The 21,238-nt window shown below is 44.9% G+C and overlaps 1 protein-coding gene and 2 long non-coding RNA genes across 10 annotated transcripts in view; 1 reads left to right on the top strand and 2 right to left on the bottom strand.

Moving 5' to 3' along the window:
* Kazn (kazrin, periplakin interacting protein) overlaps positions 1-21,238 on the bottom strand; it is a 990,282-nt gene that overhangs the window by 688,981 nt on the left and 280,063 nt on the right. The gene's annotated exons all lie outside the window — the stretch shown is intronic.
* Positions 5,153-21,238, bottom strand: part of LOC102556543 (uncharacterized) — a 31,328-nt gene continuing 15,242 nt past the window's right edge. Inside the window, exons 2-5 of one of the 6 annotated variants that reach the window (XR_005505227.2) lie at positions 11,490-12,355; positions 10,676-10,765; positions 9,397-9,480; positions 5,153-5,447 (exon numbers count right to left, since the gene is read on the bottom strand). This is a non-coding gene — a long non-coding RNA (uncharacterized LOC102556543). Of the gene's footprint in view, positions 5,448-9,396; positions 9,502-10,675; positions 12,356-21,238 lie in introns of all 6 variants that reach the window. The other 5 variants (XR_005505228.2, XR_005505225.2, XR_005505226.2 and 2 more) reach the window with 5 other exon arrangements.
* LOC120103134 (uncharacterized) lies at positions 12,200-19,178 on the top strand. 2 transcript variants are annotated; one of them, XR_005505234.2, is made up of 3 exons: positions 12,200-12,331; positions 15,154-15,262; positions 16,864-19,178. It is a non-coding gene; the product is annotated as an uncharacterized LOC120103134 (long non-coding RNA). The 2 variants fall into 2 exon arrangements; XR_005505233.2 differs by lacking the exon at positions 12,200-12,331 and adding an exon at positions 12,349-12,475.

The raw sequence follows: 21,238 nt of genomic DNA on the forward strand, positions 1-21,238 counted from the left end.
GTGTGTGTGTGTGTGTGTGTGCGCGCCTGTATGTGCACACACATGTGGACGGTAAGCTGTACACGTGGAGGTCAGAGGACAGTCAATTTGTGGAAATCTATTCACCACGTGGGACCCAGGGATGAAACTCAGGTCTTCATTCTTGGCAGCAAGCCCCTTCACTGGCAGAGCCAACTTGCTGACCGTGGTTGTAATTTCTATTCTTTTATCACCCAGACAGGGATCCAGGATTCTGGACCAGGTGTTCTGTAGGTCTAGGTTGGACTGGATCCATATCAGGAAGATCTGACTTTCCCTCGACCCCCAGTGCAGCTTTGACAGTGGCCGTGGGTGAGAAACACCATGAGCCTTCTTGTAAAATGAGGATACCGGCTCTGCCTCCCAGGTAGTCTGAAGCACACACAGTTACATCTCTTGTCCTGTTCTCCCCAGAGTGAGATTAGAAACCCTTTTCCCTTTGCACTCAAACAAGCTCAAGTCTAACTTAAATTTACATCCGGATAAATAAGGTTGCCCCTGGCAACCGCTTCCGTTGAGCTGTTTCATAGAGCAGGAAATTATGTCGTCATTTATTTGCTTGTTTGTGTTTGTAGCGGTGAGGACACTTAGGAGGGGCCCCCATCTTCCTCGTTAGATGGGAAGTGCTCAGCTCTGCGTGCGACTACTTTTTTGTGTGCTTCTCTCTCTCCCCCACGGTCTTCAGGATGGCTGCTGTGTGCAGAAGAAAAGGGAACAAGATTGAAGGGTGACGCGAAGCCCAAACCGAGTGTGTGGCTTTTATGCTCTGAATGCCCTGACGTAATTTACATGTCGATGCGGCAATAAATCGCTCTGTGATCTCCTCCTCTCTAAAACTGGCTGAGAAAAGATAAAGGGGAGAAAATTGACCTTCTGTCTGGGGTAAAGGACAGCATCTGAGCGCCTGGCTGGAAGCCTGCGGGCTCAGCAGAGTGTGCGAGTGAATCTAAGGGGTGTGTGGGGAGTGACAGGGGAGAGAGCCTGCTCTCAGAGGAAAGGGAAGGATGCCGAGATTTTTTTTTAAAGAAATCTCAAGAACAAAAACACGAAAAACAGACACATTCTTGGACAGAAAACCCTTCCCCAGTTGAGCTGTCTTCCTAGCCCCTGGGACCCACCTTCTTTGGGGCTCCATCCCCCCCACCCCAGGAAACATAACCTTCCATATGGACCTTTATAGAGCACTCAACCTGCAAACCATAACGGGAAGAGGGGAGGAGAAGCCAGAACACAAAGTGTGCCATTTCTGGGTTAAACGCCTGCCAAGGAAGAAAATACACCACAGCCCTGGCCCTGTCTGCCCTACTAGACCAGGTGGCTGCTGGCCCCAGGCCAACTTGAACTTGGACCTATTGTCTTTTCCCATCCCCTGGCCATGGCTGACCCGATAGCTCTGTGTCTGTATCTGAATTCAGATCTTTATCGCCCTTGTTTTTAAAAAAGCTAAACTAAGTACAGGCGCAGACACCTAGGATCCCTACACTGGAGAGGTGTGGAGACAAGAGGGAGAATCCCCTAGGGCCCACCGGCCAGTCTAACTGAATTGATGAGCTTTCGGTCAGTGAGAGACTGTCTCAAAAAAAAAAAATGACGTGAGGAGTGACAGACAAAGACACTTGACCTGCATGCACGAATGCACAAACGAAGGCAGAACCCAGCAGGGAATCCTTAGGCCACGTGGGGGTGAGAGGGGTGCACAAGCCGCTAACGGAATCAGGGATCCTGGTCTTGGGTCTCTCTCCTCCTCTTCTTCCTGCTTTCCACCACTGTGGAGGTTGTCCTCTCCACACACATGCATAGGTACATGTGCAAACACATGCTTGAGCATTCATAGCACATGTGCACAAACACACATGAAGCAGAGTCACCTGGTGGGGGGTAAAGTTTGGACCAACATCTAGGAGTCCAGGTGACAACCTGAGGTGCTGGTCCTTAACTTCTGCCTTGTTTAACATGTGTTGGGATGAAATACTGTGACCAAAAGCAACGTGCGGGTGAGAAGGTGTATGTGGTTTACACTTCCGGGTCACAGGCCGTCACTGAAGGAAGTTGGGGGAGGAAACGGAAGCAGGAACTTGATGCAGAGACTATGAAGAGACACTGCTGTACCCCCTCACTCATAGGTTCATGCTTTGATAGGTCTTTATATAGCCCAGCATCATCTGCTTGAGGATGGTGCTGCTTGCAGTGGACTGGGCTCTTCTACATCAATTAACAACATAGACGATGCCCCCATCGGACCCAGAAATGCCCACTGGCCAATCCGATCTAGGCAATGCCTCCATTGACGTTCCTCCCCCAGTTGAGTCTAGGCTGACAATGAAAATGAACCAGGACAAAATTGTTCTACTTTGCCACTACACACACCAGACAATCTGTCACAGGAACTTTAGGGAATTCTGTCTTCTCTTCTTCCCACGCCCCTGTAGGTGGACTAGATTTACAGGCCAGCATGCATAGTGACTCCTCATGCTTTACCCACAGAGGCATTTTCCCAGACCCTAGTCAAAAGTTCCCATGCATCCCGAAAAGCAGGACTCGGATATCCTCAGCCACCTCAGTGTACCTGGAGGCTAAGGCTTCAAGGGCTCGAGTGCCACTGAAAGCCAGCGGTCAGACTTGATTGTGCATTGTCCCCCTCCCCAGGGTAGCAAACGAAAGAGCTATGTTTGTGCCGCTGATTCTGAAGTACAAACACTCTCCAGATAATACCAGGTCCCCGAGGTAGCTGGAGGGGTCCAAATCTTCCCCATCAGGAATGGCAGTACCCCAGCAGAGCAGCCAATTCAGGATGAAATAGGACCGCTGTGCTTGGCTGCTCCCCCTCCGAGGACCAACTGTGCTGTTAGTGAAGAGGAAGCATCCAGAAACATGTCTGGCCTCTCATGGTTTGTGGCCCTGGTGATGAAGAAGAAGTACATTTCGCTGAGCTATGGTTCATCTTAGATGTGCACTGCTGCTCGTTTGTTGGGTATAGGCTGAATTTGATCCATGCAGACCAGTCCGCAGCTCCTGCCAAGTCAGTTCAGATGGCTTGGTATTGGAGGGGAGAAAAGACTCCCGGAGCTAGGGCTGGGGAAGGGGCTCACAGGCATCGTGCTGGCTTTACAAACGCCAAGCATAAGCATCATCCTCAGCATCCGTGTGGACCGCTCAGCATCCCTGTGGACCAAGGGCGTGGTCATCACTGGGAATCTCAGTACCCTGCGGCTCACTGCCAGCCTAGCCCAATTAACAAACTCCAGATCAACAAGAGGCTGTCTCAGAGACCATGGTGGAACACGCCTTGACTGCTGTCACTCATGAAGTAGAGGCAAGAGGACATCGAAGAGTTTGAGGCCAGATGGTCTACGTATATTCAGATATTGTCTCAAAAAAATCAAAAAAACTAAACAAAAACACAAACAAGACTGAGGGCTCCTGAGGAGCAGCACCTGAGACTACACACACAGGTACATTTACAAAAATGTGTGTGTGCACAGGCACATACATACCGCACACACCACACACACACACACACACACACACACACACATACCTGCATAAACATGGCATACCACACACACACCCTATTCCACATACCACATTCTACACACATACACATTACCATACACTATACCACACACACATACACAACACACATACATATACACCATACACATACCACATAAATATCACAAACACACATACAAACACTCACACACATACACACACCACACAAATAAACACATCAAACACACAAATACATACACACACACACCACAAACACATCAGAAACACACACACACAAACCTCATGCACACACATACACATACCACACACATATCACATACACCCCACAAACACATATCACACACACAAACACATACACACACATCACACACATACAGATACCACATATACATCAGAAACACATACACATGCAAACATCATATACATAAACACATGCACCCCACACACACCACATACACATCACAAATACACATATACCATACACATACCAAACACACACATACACACACCACACATACCACATACCACATACACATCAGAAATACATGCATACAAACGTCATACACACACCTCATACACCCCACAAACACACATACACATCACACAGGTCACACACACACACACATACACACACACACACTAGTACCACATACACATCAGAAACACACATACAAGCACCCACACACAAACACATACTCACCCTCCCAACCCCCCCCAGACACCATACACAGAGTACACAAGTTGCCGGAATGTCATTGGTTCCTCCCACCTGCAGAGGCCTCCTCTGGGTCTGCCCTATCTTCTCCTCTACATTAGCATCTCATGTCCCCTTGCCTGCAGCTCTCTTCAAGACAAGTCCCAGCTCAAGGTTCCGGCTCCCCTGCTTTTTTATCCCTTACCTCATTTTCTCCTCCCCACCAGCAGCCTAAAAATATCAGATGCGCTGTGGTAACTGCTACAAAACCCAGCGCCATGCAGAGCGGTGCCAGATACAGACGTCACGTGACTTCATTGTATAGCGCACGATTTATCACTCAGGGATGCTATAAAATGTTGATTTTAAAAAATGAAGGCTGCTAAACGGAGAATGTGTATAGATTTAAACTGAGAGCTCTGGAGAAGAGGGTAGGTCAAAAACTAACGGGCTTAGCATCTGACTTTACAGGTGGCAAACAAGCGGTTTGAGGGGACGTCTACCCCAGGGTCAGGGTCCACAGCTTGCATGTTGCACGGTCTGATTCCCATCCAGGCTCCTCCAGCCTCGTGATTAATGTCCTTATTGATAATCCCCCTACCCACAGCCTCGGTCATCCTGGTCTCGGCCCATCATGTGATACCCCCGCCCCCACCCGTAGGCCTTTCACCTTTCTGTCTATCCCCGGGAACTAGCAGACAGTTGTCACTTGATAAATGTTTGTCAAGCAGCTTGTCTGCCTGAATTGTTTTCGTCTATCGATGACACCAGTTTGTTCCAAAATAATCGGTTCTGGCACACTTGGGATGATTTATCCTGCATCCCAGTGGCGTATTCAGAGGACGCCACTAAATTAAAGATGCCCGGAGAGGACATTCCGCCAAGCAAAGCTTTCTAGATGGGTTTGGAAACAAGAGGTCAAAGGTCGGGGAAGTCATGAGATGATTTTATGAGAGGAAGAAGTGATTTTTAAGCCAAAGGTCACAGCTCTTTGCAATTCATTTTCTAGGGGGCCGCCTGGGCCTGGCTCACTCCTGGGCTGCTGAGGGCCGTGTTTCTAGGAAACACTGCAGCAGGGAACAGCTCCCAAGTCTCCCAGCATGTCCCAGTGTGCTGCTTTTCTACTGTCCAGCTTCTTCTTTTGGAAGAATTCCTGGAGCTTCCAGAGCATGGTGGTGCTCAACAGACCATTCCTCTCATTAGTAGGCAGATTTGCTTTAATCTATAATAAATGATAAAATTATATATATATATAAATGAATTGTTTTAAAATAAATTTATGATTTCATCGTTTTATATATATATGTATATATATACATATATATATATATATATATATATATATATATAGAGAGAGAGAGAGAGAGAGCCAAAAGAAAGGGTCATGGGAGGCGGGTTTAAGAACCCATATGTTAATACATGTTGTCCTAGATGATGTCTAAGCGTGAACTGTCAACTTAGCACAGTCTAGACACACCTGGATGAAGCGGGTGATAATCAATAAAGGGATTACCTTTATCAGGATAGTCTGTGAACACATCTGTGAAGGATTATATTGTCTTAACTGATGCTTGGGAAACCGGTCCACTGTGGGTGGTCCCATCCCCTAGGCAGGCAGTCCTTGGTTATATAAGAGAACTAACTGAGCATGAGCAGGAGTGAGCCAGCAAGCATTGTTCCTCCAGGCTTCTGCCTCCAGTTCCTGCCCCGATTTCCCTCAATAGTAGATTACGACTTGAAAAAGTAAGCCAAATAAATCCTTTTCTAAATTGTTTTGGTTGGAGCATCTTATCATAGCATCAGAAAGGAAAACATGGGTGTTAATACGGGATTGTTTCTTTTCTATTACTTTACAGCCCTTCCTTGCTTCGCTACTTATTAGAGAATGTGACAGTAGGTGAGCGTATTCCCAAATGACCATCCAGAGGCTAGAGGCTGGAAGCAGCTGACCCCAGAGTGGCTCTGTCATCAATTTCAGGGGAGGGAACAAATGATGGAGGTGTGCCTGGGCAAACCTTTTGTAAGGATCCAAAAATTGATGAAGGAACACCCCAGAATGAGACAGTATGCAAAGACAAAGAACGTTTATTCTGCAGAAACAATCAGCATACTGGGGGGGGGGGGCGAAAGTCAACCATTCTCCAAAATGGCGACCCCAGACAAAGGCATGTAGGCCTTCTTATAGGGAAGTGGGGGAACTCTCTAGAAGGATTAAGTAATCTGAAATTTCATTGGTGGGTGCTAGGGAGTCACAGGTGGTCAGTGGTCTGCATTCCTGTGTCATGAACGTTTAACCATAGGATGGGATAGGACTGTCCAGCACAGATGGCCCGTCCTGGGATAAGATGTTTCCCCATTCTTGTGGTTATCCCCAAGCTGTTCTTTGTTTCTAGATTTTATGGTCTTTTCCTGGAGCTGGTGCCTTATGGTCTCTTTTTGAAATCAGACCTGGTCCTTAAATAGAGACAACTGGGATTTATGTTGTCCTTTCACTTAGTGGTCCAATGACAGAAAAGAGTTCCTGACTTTGGCTACCACCTGAAAAGGACAATCTCCTTCCGTAGGAAGACGTCACAAGTAGCAAAGCCTAGGTCAGGAGGAAGGGAGGGGAGGGGAGTAAAGGGAAAGAGAAAAAGAGGAAGGACGTCTTTTTACAGCAGATCTCAACATCACTTGGACTTTTAGTCTGTGTTGTGGAAAGACCTAAGGGACCACATTGGGGATCTCTGTCCCTCACATACACAGGATTCCAGAGTCAGCACTAAGTTGCATCCTTAGACACCAGCGATGGGCAGGCAGGAGAGATGGCTTAGTGGGTAAACCACTTGCTGTTTAATCCTCGCGGACCTGAATTCAGCCCCTAGAACCCACAAAAAGCTGAATGTGGGGAACACATCTGAAATCCCAGCCTTCCTCTAGGAAATGGGAGGCCCTAGAAACTCATGGGGAAGATAGCCAGGAAAAATGCAGGGCAGCTGAAACAGGAGACCCTGCCTCACTAGGTGGAAAGAGAGATCAGAGGACAAGTTTCAAGAGTCAGACCCCTGGAACTGGAACTGCAGATGATTGTGAGCTGCCCTACGGGTGCTGGGAACAGAACCCAGGTCCTCTGCGAGAGCAGCAGAAAAAGCTCCTAACTGGAACGCATCTCTCCAGCCTGCCTTGTAATATTTTTACTGGCATATGGTCCTGGCTGATGATGATGGGGTTCCAAGGACATTTTCATACTCTTTGAGGGCATTCACCCCTCCACCCCACTCTCCCTGTCATTGTGCCCAGTTATCCCCCATGTAGTCCCATGTCTACTTTCATTTGTTTCTTTTAAAGAGTTGATATTTATTTTTAATAATATGTAGATGTGTACGAAGGTTTTTTTCTTTTCACTTGTGTACAGTGCCCACAGAGTCAAGAAGAGAGCATCAGGTCTCCCAGTGTGGAAGTTACGAGTGGTTGTGAGCCACCCCATATGGGTGCTGGGAACCAGACTCAGGTCCTCTGAAAAACCAGTGAGTATTCTGAACCACCCCACCATCCCTCAATGGGTGTCCCAAATATGTGTATGATTTTATGTGTGTATATAAACTATAATGATTATGTAGCTCTTCACTGAATCCATTTATCTGCAAATGACATAAACTTACTCTCCTTTAGAACAGAAGGAAATCCCACTGCGTTTGGACCATGTTTTCTTCATGCATTTCTCTGCCAATGGACACCCAGACTCAGTGAATTATTCAGCTATGCGAAGGTACTCTAATAGACATAGATATGCAAGTATCTCGTGGCAGGGGCTCAGAGTCGTGTGAGAAGATGCCCAGGAGTGATACTACTGGGTCAAGTGTTAGTTCTACCCTCCCTGTCTGGGACAGATGGTCAACATGGAAGGGACCCTCTCTGGCATCCAGGGAAGGCTCAAGACTTAAGCTCTAGATCCCTAAGAATCCACTATAAAGTGGGGCAGGATCTTACCAGGACCTAGACAACAGAAAGGGACCATCCCCCAACTATGACAGGAAGCTAGAACCTTATGGATAAGAACCTAATCCTCCCAACTACTGTCAACGTTTTGAGGTATTTAATAGACCTGTTCTTTCAACAGACAACCTTGGAATGGGTATTCAAGAGTGAAAGGTCACAAGGCAAAAGGATCCTGGGTCCCTGTGTCACTTTGGAGGGCTGATCAGGGCCATTTGTTTAGACTTTACAAAAATGTGGAAGGGACTTTTGCAGTGAGCAAGGGTGAAGTAGTTACCAAGTGGTCAACACTACCTTAAGGCACCCAAGGGTGATCAAAAGGCAGTTAGAAAGTCTTTTCTGAGTCACGGTTGACTTCTTGACACCAGGCAATGTTGGGGAATATCTGGAGATTGGACTCTTGATCTTCTGGGTGGGTTAAATGGAGGCTCTAGGTTTAAATGGTGAATTACTGAAGTGGGCGTGGCTTAGACCCAAGTCGCTCTCTATTTCCTCTCCTGTTTCTTTTAATCTATAATCTCCACTTACTGCATTGCCTTCGATGGCCATGTAGACCTGGTATCCCAGAGAGGAGCCCTGGACCACCAAGACCCATAGCTCTACTTAGAGGAAACTCACACAAAACCTTCCCCATTGTCTCCACTTGAGGACCCCAAGAGGACAATAGCATAGCACCTTTTCAGATTGTCCTCATTTTCTCATTGCTGTGACAAAACACCTGACAGAAAGCAATTTAAAGAAGAAAGGTCTTTGTTCTGATTTATGGTTTGGGGGTACAATTACAACCAACAGATATTAAATGGAAAATCTTGAAATAAGCCGGTTTATCAGCTTCAAATAGTTTTGATGATGATCTACTGCTACAATTTTCTCATTTTATACCTAATTATTGTTGCTTCGTGGGGGATGGGCCTCGTTGTGTGGTCCAAACTGGTCTTAAATGGGCCATCTTCCTGTCTCAGCTTTTCCAGCATGGGCATTAAAGGAATCCAACTCTTGAATTAGTTAATGTTTCTTGTTATTGCTTGAGTAATGAAGGCAATTTTATCAGAGGTGTGTGTGTGTGTGTGTGTGTGTGTGTGTGTGTGTGTGTGTGTGTGAACAGAGAGAGGGGAAAAACCAGGGTCGACACTACTCATAATTTTTGATATCTATGGGTAATATACCCTCCGATAAGAGAAAACAAGTTTCCTTACCTCCATTTTACATATGACAACATCGAGGCCCCCAAGATGAAACTATCAGGATCGTGCTCCACAATGCCACTCCCTCCAACCTGTCTGAAATTATCTTTGGTTACCCTAATACAAAATCAGACTGTCATGTCACTGTACATAAACACAGATGTGATGTTTTTCTGTTGTGTCACAACTGGAAAAAAGTTGGGGCTACTAAGGAGAACAGCAGACAATTCTGAGACTTCCAGGTTCCCTGTCTGAGTGTCTCCCTCCGTGCCAAAGCTATCACTTCACAGGATAAGCTGCGACGGATATAGAACTTTCTAGAAAGGAGCCAAACCTGTAGCTAGCAGAGGTATATTCCAACAAGGTATTTAAGGATCTTAAACCCGCCACACTAACATTGGAGTCAGACCCAACCTCCTCCTCCTCTTCTTCCTCCTCCTCCTCCTCTTCCTCCTCCTCCTCCTCTTCCTCCTCCTCCTCCTCTTCCTCCTCCTCCTCTTCCTCCTCCTCCTCCTCTTCTTCCTCCTCCTCCTCCTCATCCTCTTCCTCCTCCTCCTCCTCTTCCTCCTCCTCCTCTTCTCCTCCTCCTGTTCCTCCTCCTCCTCTTCCTCCTCCTCCTCCTCCTCCTTCCTCTCTCTCTCTCTCTCTCTCTCTCTCTCTCTCTCTCTCTCTCTCTCTCTCTCTCTCTCCAGAATAAGCTGTGGTCTCTCCTCTGTCCAATCCACACACGGTTTTCCCCTACAAACAACAATGAGAGGGAGCCATCATACCTCGCAAGCATGCTACAATGGTGAGCTCAAACCTTAACTTGTGACTTAACCGCTGTTAAGTGGTGTGCCAAGCACACTAAGGTTTATGCCCACTGTTGCTGGCTGCCAGACAACTTTACCCTGGAAACTTACTTAACTCAGAGTCGCATAAAGCTCAAGTCATTTGGATGATCTTATTGGTTAAACTCGCTCTTTCACCATTTTATGCCATGCCGAACGCATTCTGTTTCTTCTCATCCCTGCCCTCCCTTATCTTCTTAGCATCCCCCTTTTTTTTCGTCTTCCTTCCTACAGCTCCCTTTCCTATACCCATGCATTCAGTTTGGTTTGGTTTTGTGATCCTAGGATTTTAACCAGGTTTGGTTATCTGAGGTGTGGCCTCAGGTTTGGAAATCTCCATTGGATTCAAGTGCGCACAGCTAAAGACAATGGCTGTCCATTTCTCAGAACTCACCAACTGGACTTCTTTTTTGGTTGGTTGGTTGGTTGGTTGGAAACAAGTTAAATATATGTGAACTTACCTTGGGGAGAGGTTGATGTTGATGATAGGGATGTAGTGGTAAAAGTAGTCAAAAATGTATCCTCTTAAGTTCAACACATGGCAGAATTATCTGCAAAGAGAATCTCAATTGCCTGGATCAGATTAGCCTGTGGGCAGGTCTATTAGGGAATGTGTTGATTGCTAGGAAGGTCAGGCCCCTTGTGGGCAGTACCATTCCCTAGGCAGATGGTTCTGAATTGTATAAGAAATCAGGCTAAATATATGTTGGTTAGCAAGCTTCATTCTCCATGTTTTCAACTATACTACTTTCCCTGTGAGGTGATTTCTTTGGTTACAGAGAATACTGGGAGGAATACCAGGCAGGCCTGCCTTCACATCTTGCCTTAAGCACACTCCTTGGCATCATTCAATGTTAGACTATCATCTGGAATTAAAACCTGAATAAAATTCATTCTTCTCCTAAGCTGAGTTTGGCCCTAGTGTTTAATCACAGCAGCAGACATCAAACTAGAAAAATATGTATTATATATGTGCAAATTTGTCTAAAAGCAAATTTAATAAACTAAATATCTTGAACAATCAGTTCTTCAGTCACACAAGCAGCCCATAAAGCCAGTGGCTGCCTCTCTGGATAGCATAAACATAAAGTGTTTTCATTCTTTTGGAAGACTCTGCAGATAATATGGTCAGCATAAATGGAGTTCAGGAGACCTTGCATGGTGCTTTCTCCACATAGAAATGTGTTTGCACTGGTGTCAGGAGCAGGTTGGTCAATCTACAAGTACCTTCTGTAACCAGCATGGTTTGAAACTCCCTGGAGACAAGTGAATTACCAGAATGTCTTCCTTCCTGTGTGGGTGATTATTTTAGTAGTGATATCAGCCTCTTCCAAGCAAGAAATGTTGGAAACTGAGGCTGGCACTTCTCAAGCACCTGACTCGTTTCTTGGATCCAAATACGGTTGAAAGGCATTGTTCCTGAGAGGAACTCCATAGCAACGGAATGTTCCTATCTACTGTGAAAAATATAATTCTGGGAAAATATAAACCATGAGAGACTGTCTGCCTGAAAATGAATGGCCCGAGAGCAAACAGGACGACGAATTCTTTACATCTGTTCATCTTTTTCATTTTTCCCCAACATGACCATATTTTTATATAAAATATGTACGTGGGTATGAAATATGTCATATTCAGACTTTTTAAATTCAGAGGATCACACCTCAATAATGCCTCTATCTAAAAGCATTCTATTTCCAAGAAACGCTCAGAGGAGTTCGCAAACATATTTTTGTAAAACAGATAAACAGTGTTAAAGCCAAATACATCGTGTGCCAGGAAAGTGTTTCTATTATAAATTTGTTTTGTTTGGGAGGAAAAGAAGCTAACAAGGAGGAAACTCAGTTGGCTGCAGTTGAGTTAAATAAAGAACAGCGAATTCTTTTTCTTTCCTGGCATTTTGCGGTTTGTGGCGCAACGTTGGTTTTTCCCACTTGTAAAGATTGTGGGAAATAAACTAGATAAACTATCTTCTTGCTAAATGGCGATAACTCATTGCTAGATTCATAAATGTAGGTATATAAAATATTTTTGAAGTCTTTGGATTTTCTTCAGCTGAGTCACAGACTGTCCAACCTGTTCCTTTGTCCTGTGATTGGGGTGGTCTTGGGCATCTGGTAAGTAATCTGCTGACTCCCATTCTAGAATGTAAACAGAGAAGGAGGGTGGTCAAGGTGGGCCTGGCCACCCAGGGGCACTGAACTGACGATGTACGAACCTACTTGGAGAAGGAGCAGATAGTAGGCCAGCTTCCTTTGAAGGTGATAATGAATTTTAGGGAAATCTCAGGCTCATATTCTATACTGCCCTCCTGCTTAGTATTAGAATCCCTGGTCTAGCTGCATTTTTGTTGCTGTCTCAAACACCCTGAACAAAATAGTACAGGGGAAAGAAGGCTTTATTTGGCTTACAGTCACATTAATTCTGGAAAGTCAAGGCAGATACTCAAGCAGCTAGTCCTCAGCCTAGTTATAGTTAAGAGAGAAGAGAGAAACACATCCTTGCTTGCTTGTGTTCAAGTAGCTTTCTTCATTCTTATACAGTTCAGGGCTGCCACCTAGGGAATGGTGCTGCCCACAGTGGACTGGGTCTTCCTATATAAATTAACACAGTCCTCACAGACATACCACAGATCATCTTGATCTAGATAGCTCCCCATTAAGACGCTCTTCTAGGTGATTCTAGTTGGTGCTATTTGACAGTTAAAACTAACCAGCACAGCTATATTTGGGGATTCTCCAGGATTTCTAAAATTATAGGTAAGGTTATGCCATACCCAGACTCTGATAGGAGTATCAGAGCCTGGGGGATAATTTATCTGGTCCTCAAAAGAAAGCAAATGCCCCTTTACAAAACCCCTTATTTTGCACAACAGTTGCCTCCTGACCATCATGTCAGAGAAGATCATCATTGTGCCTAGTGTCCAGTACCCTCTTCTGAGGGTCCTTTTTCCAATGACAATCAGAATAGCCTTCTATGCCCTCTGATTCAGTGGACTAAGAGGATTTGCTGTCACCCAAGCTGTCCAGTAGGGTGGGATAGACATTGGATACATGATTGAAGTCTTCTAGCCCCGAGTTTCTTCATTTAAGAACAAAGGACAATGTCACTTGCTTTAGGGCAAACAAATTATTTTAAATGTCACATTAAAAGCATTGATAGTTGGTTTGTTAGAATTCCACTTCAAAAATTTAGTTATGAGTATGTATATGTTAGGAAGAGTAGTATTGGAATGTGCGAGTGCAGGTACGCACAGAGTCTGAACGATGACATCAGATCTCTTAGAGTTGGGATTGCAGGCAGCTGTGAGGCACCCAGAATGGATGAGGGAGGTGAAATTGTATCCTCTGCAAAAAAAAAATCTTCTCCAATGCTGAGATATCTCTTCAGTCCCTTAAATTTTATTCTTATAGCGGTCCATCTCCGGAATGATTAAAATTCTCTCTCCATGGAAATGCAGGCAAATGCCACATAGCCTTTTGGTATACTTGATATACTGCTTGATAACTAGCCGTAGCAGACCCCAAGGATGGTGACCATGACTGTTTAAATTTGGAGCTGACAAAAACCTGTTGCCTAATTCTGAGGCTACACACTCCTTGTTTGTGTGATACTGGTGTGGCCGAACCTACTGCTCCTACCAGGTGCATCAATATCATGTGCTGATCACACAGGGCATACAGTCCTTGATGGTGGCATTAAATACCTGTGGTACTCGTACATTTATCTACTGTGTTATACCTCTTACCACTGTGCCCGAGTGCATTCCTCTGCATATCAAGAAAATGTTTCCTATAAACCAGTATGTGAGTCAGAAAATCCTCTTAAATATTTCTTATGTTTATAGATCTTTTTACTGCATTAAGAGGCCACATGAGGTGACCATCCAATGCCAAAATCACTCTATGCCTTCATTCCTAAAACATCTCCTGGGCGGGCTGGCTGGCTCGGTGGGTAAAGGGTCTTACTGTCAAGCTTGATAACTAGAGTTAAATCTCCCCAAAACTTCCATATAGAGGGAGAGAAGCAACTCCCACAAGGGATCACTACCCAAGTTCTATGGCACACACATACTCATACACACGCACATGGGAATAAGCATTGTATTTTAACAAGATACATGTATGCATTTAAAATCTCGACGTTTTAACAAATGAAGATGTGTTGCTTTATGAAGTCAGTGCCCTGTTCTCTAAAATCACAAATCTGAAATGACCCGAAAGATACATTTTTGAGGTGTCTGTCTCATTTTCTCAATGTGAGCCTCCACCTACCGTGGGGTACCCCACATAACAAACATGATCCTGACCTTCTGGCCCTTTCACATTGAAACCAGGATGGACAAATGACAAAGTTGAACCAATAATATCCTTCGGTGAGCTTCAGATCAGTGCTAAGTGGTCATAGGACTTCAGCAGAACTTTAGCACTGATTGGGCTGGTCACTTGGGCAAACAACTGTGTGTGTGTGTGTGTGTGTGTGTGTGTGTGTGTGTGTGTGTGTGTGTGTGTGTAGAATGGAGAGCAGGGATAAAATATCATAGGACAGATGTCCTTTACTTAGAGGAAGCAGGACAAACTCTTTTTGCAAGAAGCCCATAGAAGAAACAGAGTACCCTGGTGTTCTGAGCTCTTAGTTTGGGTGCTTGGCCAAAGCGCAGTGACCCTCTCCCTTGGGTGATATGCCCCCACACCAACTTCGTCCTCTTGAGCCCAATAGCTGAGATTTACCTTGTGTGCAAATGAGTTTAACTAATCCAGGCTTTCCCCCCTGGAGTTAGTTTCATGCTCATGTTTCTTAGGTTATCTAAAATGTCAGTTCAAGGAAGGTGAGTGGTCATTTTGAGCCGGATTTCCTGTCAAATTTGAACTCGTAGTTGGGAAAAGATAAGAAATTTGGGAGAAGGTCCAAACATTTGTTTTTGTTTTCCCTACGGAAGGGAGAGCAAGAGAAGGAATTTGGAAGGACCCAGGGAAGGGAAGAAGAGGAGGAGAAGGGGAGAGGAGAGATCACAGAGGAGAGAGATTCACAGGGATAAATTGAAAATGGTAAGTTATAAAAGTCATCCACATCTAAGGGAGCAAACACACATCCGGCCCATCACAGCAGCTATCTAAGGGACCAACAGAGGTCTCTCAAGTGGCTTGCCGATGATAGGCCTGCAAAGCTCAGGCTCGTTCAGACTCAAAATAGCAAGCATTGATGCTCTTCCGGCATTGGCAGTAGGCTCATAGCTTGGTCCAGGAACAAGACTGCTGTAGTTCGACGTTTTGCAAAGCCTAGGAAAGGAAGCGTGTTCCAAAGATCACGCTGGGACCGAGCTCTTGTTCCAGAAAGCCAGGTTTGTTTTTGCAAGATTGTAAGGTCACAAGTGCCCTGTTGCCTAGAAGGTGGTTGACTTAGACTGTAACTGTGGTCCGCATCTTTTGGCAATTCAGAGAAGTCCTTTACCGTTTGACAGGAGTAATAAGGACCTCTAAAGAGGTCTGAAACCCTACCGTGGGGAGGCAGGTCCCATCCATGTGTGATCTTCCTTGGGTACTCTATGTCCTCAAGGAGTACATAGAGTTCTCTCTAGATGTTTCTAGCTACTTCCCTCTCACGTCTTAACATGTATACATCTTAACTTTACCAGTTTGAACAATGCTGATAGGGAATGACTACCACAACAAAAAGCTTTGCATAACCAAACAGTCATGTGGCTGGAGAGACAGCTCAGTGGCTCATGGCATGTACTAATCTTTCAGAGGACCTGGGTTTGGCTCCCAGCACCCATATGGCAGCTCACAACTACCTGTTACTCCGGCTTCAGATACAACACCCCCTTTTGGCCCCTATAAGGACTGCACACACATGGTACACAGATATGCATATGGGCAAATGCCTACGCACGTAAAAAAAAATAAATCTTTTAAAAATAATTTTTAAAATATCGCTTGGATGCCTAGGTATTGTGATATTCATAAATTCAAGTGCTGAAACACAATCTTTGTAGATGAAAAGAACGAATATTCCAGTGGAGGGCGCTATGCTTGGGTTCCTGATGAATGATCCTTACTGGGTCCCTGAACGCCAAATTTTCTTCCATATTTCACAATTAATATTTCAGTTTGGGGGATGTGACTATAATAGCCGACTGAAGATATTTTCCCCAGGACAATACAGTTCATATTAATTTATCTAGAAGATCCCACAACTGTCTGGGTATAATTAAGATCTAACGTTCCTTGAACAAGGTTTGTATCATGACATGCACCACTCCAGCCTTCTAACTATGGAGTCAAAATGGAAAGCAATGCTACTTTAGGAAAGGTGGCCACAAAGATTGCCACAGCTCAAAGTGGTACCCAGGCTTTACTAGGCCTCCACACAGTCCGGGGGGACGGACTGGGGAGAACAGAACAGACATTTGATTGCTGATTCTGATAAGGTTGGAAGCTCTGTCCTCCTCCCTCCCAGTGTTCTGTGCCACGGACGTGATGAACTGGACTGTGAATCTCCCCCACTTACAGTCTTATCACTGCGGATGATTGGTACCCATTAACAAGCTCTCTGGAGCCAGAACTTGGGAGATGTGACACTTTTCAGGCCAAATTCTGTCAAAAAAAAAAAAAAAATCCGGAACAAGCTAATCAATTTCTCTCCTCAGGAGAGACGAGAAAATATTTCCATCCTCCCGGACAAGGACTTCTGGCACTTTGAATGATGGTTCTGAGGCGAGGAAAAGGTGGATTATCTACTTCCTAAAGAAACTCGTTCCAAAAGAAAAGCCCAAACGCAACCCACAAACTGCTTTGTTCTCCTCTCAGCGGCCTTCATCTACCTCCTCTTCCGGAAAGTGGATGGACGTGCATTTTTCTCACCAGCAACTCCTCCTCCATCGGGCGAGAGGAGCCATTGTGGTGTGACACATTTAAACACACACAGGCCTGTGTTTTGAGCAGCGAGTGTTTTTATAAAACCTGCTTTTAATTACCCAGAGTGCTTAGAAATCCCCCCTGCCTGCATCATCTTCCTCTCCACCCTCCTCTCCCTACATCTTCTGAGGTGGACATTAGTAGGGTCAGGTTGTAACTGGTTGCTGGCTTTTCTGTGAGGGGCGTTGCCGAAGATGCTGTTGGGATAACTTTGGCCAGGATCAGGACTATGATTAGCCAGCAAATAATTCTAGCTGCCAAGCTTGGATGTGGTTTTCCTCCCAGAAAGCCACATTCTAAACTCTTTGGAAGAGGAGGTTTTATGCCCCTCAGTAATTATTTTCCTTCTCGGCAGTAACGTATCTAGGCAGAAAGCAAAGGAAATCCCAAGCAGTTTAGACAGACTACGTTCATAGTTGTGGTTTTAGAGCCTCGATTCCCAGAAGGCAAAGGAAACATAGAAATCATGGTAACAGGGAAACCATACACTATCAGCTTCCTACTGCAAACCTTGTCAAGGTCGGGGGAGACTCGTAGGGACCCAAGAAATCCTTGAGAGGATGTATAAAGAGCAGATGAAGTCCCGAGTAACTGTGTGCTGTTTGACATTTGTAATGCTATGTCAAGAATCCCAATTCCTCCCACCCAAGAGAGTGGCAAAGCCTCTTCTACAGGGGGCGAAGTTCAGAAAGATGTAAATGACTGTTAGTTCCCCAGTAGACAACCAGATCATGTCAGGTGTAAGTGTGGTTGAGAGCAGAGGCCCCTGGGACTAGGTGCCACTAGCTGCTAGCGATCCACTCCCCGCCCCCTGCCACCTACAGAGATAGATTTGGCCTTTGCTCATGCTCACGGTGTGGATGGAAGGCTGAGTTCAACCTGCTCTCACCATCTATGCTGATGGTGCAGTGTGACTAGTGTTGGTCCTGAGCCCAAACACGCCATCACCAAAGAGAAGCTGGCTTGATGCGATCCATCTGGGAATGGAGGTTGCCCTTGCCAAGGAAGCAACCACAGGAAGCCTTCTGACCGCCCTACATGTAGCAGGTGCAGGACGAGACACAGAGAACGTAATCAAAGTTTGTGAAAACAGACGCATTCACATAGCAGCTAGAAACGAGTCAGACTTAATGTGAAAGCAGGATGAGGAAGCTGTTCATCGGATTTGCAAAGATGGGAGAAGGGTTTAGACGGGGGAACGAAAAGGGTTCATTGTGGGCTCACTGGTTTTGTGGTGGCAGATGGCGATCCAGGAGGACATGGAAATCAGTGAGTTGGGAATATGCACCTGAGAATCCCACAGGGCAAGGGTCAGACATTTTGATGTTAATAGCTTATGATAGTAGGGAAAGAGGGGGGGTAGCTGGGAGAGGAAGAAGCAGAAGGCAAGAGCACAGAAGCAAAATGCACATCCGAGGGGCACAAAAGAGACAGATGGAAGGACAAGAGAGGTCGGGACAACCTGATAGATCAGCTGGCTAGAAGGAAATTTCTAGAAGGCAGCAATAACAATGGTGAATTTACAGACCTGATGGTCGGTAAAGGTCACTGTGAGATGATCAACCTTCAGATAGCTGATTTTAGTTGTGCTGAGTGATGTAAACTAGACTGTGGGAATAATAATGGGGAGATTGAGACTGGAGAGGGACGTCTTGATGGGTAAATTGCTTGCCACACACAGGCGAGGATCTGAGTTTGATCTCTAGCACTCAAGGCTGGGCATGGTGACACATATCTGTAACCCTAGGACTGGTGGGAAAGAGATAGGCAGATTGTGAGGGTTTACTGGCCAGACAGTCTAGCCGAAACAAAAGACCGTAAATCCAGGGAGAAAACTGTCTAAGAAACTGGAGTGGTAAAGGCACCCAACATTGACTTCTGTTTCCCATGCACACATACGTGTATAGACACTACACACTACACACACACACACACACACACACACACACACACACACACCCTACACATAATAAAATAGAAGTTGAAACCTACCAGTTATCTCATAAACCCAGCATTCCCATCCTAATAAAATCTCCTCGAAAGTGAACACTAGCCTTGCTTTTATTGAAGTCTCTCTAAGCTCTTCTTTATGGCTTAATATTGCACTAAACAGCTCTCCAGCATTCTCCCCTCTATGTGTCTCGACTGATTTGGTGTTTTCCCTCTGTCCCTCCACAAATTTTCTCAAGGTTAACTTCCTTGATGAGGACAAGCTGTCCTATGAAATGGCTCATTGTGAGTTTCCTATTACATCTCTACGGAGCTACTATATTAACCACCAGCTTAATCTTTTAATATTTATTTTAAAAATCATGTGTATGCATGTATGTACAGACATGTGAGTGCAGGTCGGAGATGCTGAATCTCATGGAGTAACAGGCAGTTGTGAGGCACCTCACATAGGTACTGGGATCTAAACCCAGATGCTATGGGAGAACAGAAAGAACTTAGTCATTCAGGCATCTCTCCAGCCAGGAGTCTATCATTATTTTTCTTCCTGACACTTGGTTTTAGTTGCACCAAGAAACGTAATTTTAATGCTCATTCTCAAATGTTTTAAAAGTAAGGTTTTAGTAACTTTGGTTAACTGGAATTTTCTTAGGAAAAAATTCAAATATTCTTTAATGGAGACTGACTGACATACTTCACTCTGCTTGAGTTTTTACTTAAAAGCCAGTTTAGCTAGGTATAAAAATATTAGCTCCTATTTCTTCACTTCATCATCTTACACGTTACCCCATCTTATTTTGCCATTAAGTGCAGTTAGAGAACAGTCTAATGAGAGTCATTTTTGGCCTTATAACTCATTTGATTTTGATCACATGCCTGCTCATGTATCATGTGTGTAGAGATACCTGAGGAGGCTAGAAGGGGCAGTTAGATTCCCTGGGCCTGGACTTACAAAGGGTTGTGAACCACTCAACATGGGTAGTGGGAATTGAAGTGGGGTCCTCTTCAAGAGCATCAAGTGTTCTTTACCACTGTACATCTCTCCAGACCACTGGCTCTTATATTTTCCCCACGTACTCCCCTCCATGACATTCTTTAAGGCCTTACTTCTTGATATTGTTCTAGTGGCACCAGAACACTATGATTTTTAGAGTGGGCAAGCACTCAAGCTACAGTATCTTCTTCTCTATGGCTGTTTCCCTTCAGTTGCTAGGTTTTCTAATTTTCTTTCTTTTTCTTTTCTTGTGTTTTTTGTTTTGTTTTTGTTCTGAGACGGGGTTTTCCTGTGTAGCCCTGGCTGTCCTGAAACTTGTTCTGTATACTAGGCTAGCCTTGAGCTGAGATATCCACCTGTCTCTGCCTCCCAAGTGCTGGGATTAGAATAAAGGCATGCACCACCCCAGCCCAATTAAGTTTCCTATTTTCCAATCCTGGTCTTTGGCACATCTTCTCTTCATATAGTTTTCAAAATACACATTTGCTTGCTCTCCAGGCTCTCTTACCTCCATGTTCTTCTTCCACATTTGAACCTGGTTCTTGCCTTATATCTATTTTGCGCAATTTCAGTTTTGGTCTCAACGGCTTGTCCTTCACAAGTGGCAGACCTGGCAGGTCTTAGTAAGGTTTCAAGGAAGGTAGACTTTCTTTTAGATCACACAGTGGACTTCTTCTAACTCCATGCCAATAGAGTGCATAAAACCATTCTCCACTGAGTAAGCACAGGTTGAGATCTGGACTCTTGGCTGCATTCTTTCTCCTCTTACTTTTTCTCGCTAATTTATTGCTGCTATCACTCAGGTCCTTGTTGCTGTTGAAAGTCTATTCCCCACTAAATCAAAGCTCATCAGCTTGATTTGTTGACAATATTCATGTGTTTTGATTTTGCTATTTTTTGCTCTATTGGAGGAGGATTAAAGAGATTCAAAACTTTCTATTATGGGCAGACTAGCCTAAGACATTGCTACATTTGCATGGTTTTGGTATGGTAAGAAATTTTAACTATAAGGTATGTATTATTCAGAGACAAGAGCAAAATATGATGACAGACATTTTGACCTTTCAGTTGAATGAACATCTCTTCAATGAGAGGAAGCTTGGATTCTGACCTGGTCCATCTTCAATTCTAGAATTCTGTAGCTTGTCTCGGGGCAGCCAGAA

Source organism: Rattus norvegicus, chromosome 5, assembly GCF_036323735.1.
Source record: "Rattus norvegicus strain BN/NHsdMcwi chromosome 5, GRCr8, whole genome shotgun sequence".
NCBI classification, from domain to species: domain Eukaryota; kingdom Metazoa; phylum Chordata; class Mammalia; order Rodentia; family Muridae; genus Rattus; species Rattus norvegicus.